Genomic DNA, 4,518 nt, shown 5'->3' on the forward strand with positions numbered 1-4,518 from the left:
ACCGTGCCCCAATATCCGGTCGGTCTAGGCTGTGTTGGAGAGCTGAAAAGGTAATAACCAATCAGAGGACACAAGTGGTTCAAGAGCTAACCAATCAGCCGGAGGAGGGTTGGGCCCCCGAGTGAAGCTCGTGACTCGGAAAGCACCTGCGTGGAGGGTGCTGAGCCCGGCCGGCCCCCGGCAGGCGGAAGTGGTGCGTGACTTAAAGCAGCTTTGCCTGACCCGCCTTTAGGGCTGGACCGATGCGGGACCGCCACCTCACAGAGGAGTCTGAACCGGGAAGTGAGGTGAAGTTCGGGCGGCGATGATTGGCCGATTGCAGAAGAGTCAAGCCACTTGGGCTTTTTGAATCTGTTTCCTAATTTGTAAAATGGGAACAAGAATCCTGCACTATCTCCCTCCCTGGATTACTGGGAAGACTGACTCCTTTTATGGCTGTGTACTGGCTTTCTAAAAAAGTTTTTATTTGTTAACCCATTGACCCAGTCTGGGTTGTTTTCTCCCCTAGAGCCGCCTGACTTAAATGTAATCACTTCAAATCCACTCTGACGTTTCTCCCCTATCGTATTGTTATAAAAAGGCGAATACATCCCCTTATACAAAGCCCTTTTGCAGCCAGTACTCTTTTCAGAGCTAGACAGAAGTTTCTAGGACTGAAAAATTCCTTAAGGATCATCGGGTTCGTAGGGAAGCTGAGGCCCCCATGAGGGGTCAGTCCCACAGGGAGTCAGTGGCCAAGAGGAAACCCAGGTCTCCTGGGCAATCCCGAATGGTACCAGCCACAACGTCTTATATGTGCACACTCTTCCCACCTAAGGACAGCAGGAACTTGCTTAGAAAACAAAGTGCTGTCAGTATTTCTTTTAAATCAGGGACATGTTAATAACATGGCTAGTTAATTTTGTCTACACCCTAGGGAGGATAATCCAGTGATTCCAGTTTCTCGTGCTCATGTTGAGGAGGGGCTTATCCACTGGCCAAAAGAAGGACCTTTCTCCTTCACCACCACCACCCTAAAAAGTCGAAAACAGAAACAAACCAAAAGAACCAGCCAGAGGTCAAAGTTGCCTCTAGAGGTAGTCAGCAAGGGACAGGAAAGTGGTTCCTAAAAATATACACTAATCTTTGTTGACACAAAAGGGTAATTGCTTCCTTAAAGCATGTATTTACCTTTAAAGTCGTTTAACGTATGAAGTGTAGGAAAGTTTTGAAGAAAATCATTTAAGAAATTTAAAATTTTAGGGCCTGCACCTGACTCAGTTTCCCCCCCTCTCTTTTTGTTTTAATGCTCATCCCTAACATAAATGGGCTCATCTGTAACAAATTGGCAACAATACATGAAGTAGTTTCACATTCCTCTTCTCTTTGAAACAATATATCCTGCCCCTGTTAGGAGGATAAGGGACAGGGACTACCCTGAGAGGGCCCAAGGAAGACAACTTTTGGTTGCTCACAGCAGTAGTAGCTGAGGGACAGACAGCATTGTCGGGGGCAAGCGCGTAACTCTGGGGAAGCCGTCCTGAGAGTCACTTGCTAGAGGGGGCACCACCTCTCATCATGCAAAATCAGCAAGTGTTTATTCACTCAAAATTGAGGAAATCAGCTGTGGTGTTTAGGGATGACTTCACAGGGGAGGTGGCTTGGAGTTCAGTTATGATATTTGGGTAAGGTTTAGAAGAGTTACTCCTGGCGGCCTAATGTTACAGTTGTACGAGGTTTCATAGCTTGGCATATTCGGGGGACAGAAAGTAAATTAGTTTGCCTGGGCCTGAAGGGCTTAAGTAGAGGAATAATTGAAGGTAAATCTGGAGACATATGCTGGGGTCTTGAATGCAGTCCATGCTAAGGAGGCTTATTAGCAATAGAAAATTATGGAAAGTTCCAGAAAAAGGAATGCTTTGATCAAAGTGCTGCTTAGGAGGTTAATCTGAGCCCTGTGTGCAGGATGGATGGGAACAGAGGCTGTGGGAAAGAAGTTGAGGAATGGCATGATGAAGGTCCGGGCAGGGCAGTGATGTGGAGTTGGATGATCTGGGGAGCACTGATGGGAAGTCCCTACCTACCACAAGAGGTAGGGACTGGGAGAGTTGCAGGGGGAAAGGATGAGATCATAAATCATACCTGAAATCACCAAAGCCACTAGTTTATGCTCTCTGGGGGAGTTCCAGTAATTGCCAGGAGACAGAGAAGAAGATTTAGGTGATATCCAGAAGGTAGCTAGAAGTATACACAAGGAGGGGAGCTCCTGGCCTGGAGTGGGAGAGATGGGGAGAGGGAAGTACTGGGTGACACAGCTGGGAAGAACCCTTGGTTCTAGGGAGAGGCAGAGATTGGACTGTGCAGGATCTTTCCTCAGCACTCTGCCAGAGCCAGGCCAAGGGCCACACAGTGACGTCTGATGGGTCTTGGTTGAGAGGTTAAGACACAGACCCCACTCTCTAAAGCCAAAAAGTATCTGATCCAGAAGAAGGGTGGTAAGAAATGCATACAAATTAAGATAGGTGCAGATGGTGATATGGTAGGGGTGTGGAGAGGGCAGTGGTGAGCAAGCAAAGAACTGAAAAGATGGAAGGGAGGCGAGTCACATTTGGTTGAGAAGTCCTAGAAAAGTTTCATACGGGAGATAAGTGCAGTGTCTATCTCTCCCACTAGACCTTTAGGTGAGGGCAGGGGCCATGTATGCCTTACTTATCTTTGTATCCTTAGGGTCTAGCATTATACCTGGCACATAGCAGGTGTTCAATAAACATTTGTTGCTGGAATGGAGTGGCATTTGAGATGGATCTCAAAGGAGAAGGGTTGTGAGATATATATGATGGAGAGGAAGAAAGGCAGGCTGTGCTCTGGGAAGTGATTTGGCTAGGTGATGGAAGATCAGGAAAGTAAATGGATACAGCTGAAGAAAGTGTGTTGAAGTCAAATCATGGAGGACTTGAGAGCCCAGGTGAGGATTATTACTACATTTGCAGAAGCTGTGGGGAGCCTTTGACGGACCTTACCTGGCCAATGACTCGGTCAGAACCCTGTTCTGGAAGAATCTTCTGGCAGCTCAGGCAGTTAGCATGGCAGAGGGTTCTGAAAACAGGGAGGACAGTTAGGAAAGACTGCTGCAGTGGTTCAGGAGGGAGATGCAGGGGGCCAAGGATGATAGTCTAGGAAACAGAGCAGTGGGCTCAGGTGGAAGGAAAATAATGGAGGTAATATACATAGTATAATACTTGGTAAGTAATAGCAGAGAGAGGAGGCACAGAGAGAGAGAGGAGATTCACAGATAACTTTTTTTTTTTTTTTTTGGTTTTTGTTTAGCGGCCATGGCTCATGGGCCTAGCCGCTCAGCGGCATGTGGGATCTTCCCGGACCGGGGCACGAACCTGTGTCCCCTGCATCGGCAGGCGGACTCTCAACCACTGTGCCACCAGGGAAGCCCTCACAGATAACTTTTATAGCTTGTGAAACCATGAACAGAAATAGCCACAACAGGAAAAGCCGGTTGTGTGGAATGGGAGGAGATGAGACAAATGAAGAGTTCAGTGTGGACATATTGAGCACGAGGGACCTCTGGGATATTCAGGAGACATTCCACAGGATATTGGAAATCTAAGTCTGAAGTTCAGAAGAGAGGAGGATCTAATTCCAGCAATGGTGGGCAAGTTGTTTGGGGCCAACTGCTGAAAACAACTAGAAGATCTGGGCAAAAAGTTTTAAAAGTCTCTTTGAAGGCATCAGAGGACTACCAAAGCAGTGAGGAATTGTAGGCCAAAGTTCTAGAAGGGGAGGGAAGCCAAGAAAAGTGAGCCTAACATTTGGAGCCATTTTTCCTCTCAAGGAGACTTAGTTGTAAAAGCAGAGGCTGAGAAGCTGAGTGGAGTTTTCAAAAAACAAGGCTGGGAGAAGAAAATAGTTGAGGGCCTACAAAGAAGGGGCCCTGATAAATGTACCAGGCTTTTTGTTGGGACCCCAAAGGGCTACCTACTAGGAATAAAGGGAGGAAAAGGCCTTGATTGAATTAAAGTGATCCAGGCTTTCTAGTGCCCTTACCTTAGAGCTGCCTTCCAAAAGCAAGAATAAATTCTGACAGAAAAAAATTTCATCCAAAAATAAATAAGCATGAAAAGACAAAACATGTTCAGAAATATTTTCAAGGACAGGCATACGATAGAAATTCCAGAGGATTCAGATAATGGAGTTATCAGACCTAGACTTTAAACTAGCTATGATTAAAGACTTCAAGGAATTAAAATAATGAGAATTTCAGCAGTTTAAAATTTTGAGAACTAAAGTTTACAGTATCTGATATTAAGAGTTCAATGGACAGGTTTAATAGTGGATTAGACATAGCTGAAAAGAGAATTAGCGAACCAGAAGACAGAGCAGAAAAATATCCAAGCTGAAACAGAATCAAAAGGATGAAAACCACAGAAAAGAGCATAAAAAACATGGGATATGAGGGACAGGTTTTTTTTTGTTTTTGTTTTTAAAGAAGATGTTGGGGGTAGGAGTTTATTAATTTATTAATTT

This window comes from Physeter macrocephalus, chromosome 9 (genome assembly GCF_002837175.3).
Source record: "Physeter macrocephalus isolate SW-GA chromosome 9, ASM283717v5, whole genome shotgun sequence".
NCBI classification, from domain to species: domain Eukaryota; kingdom Metazoa; phylum Chordata; class Mammalia; order Artiodactyla; family Physeteridae; genus Physeter; species Physeter macrocephalus.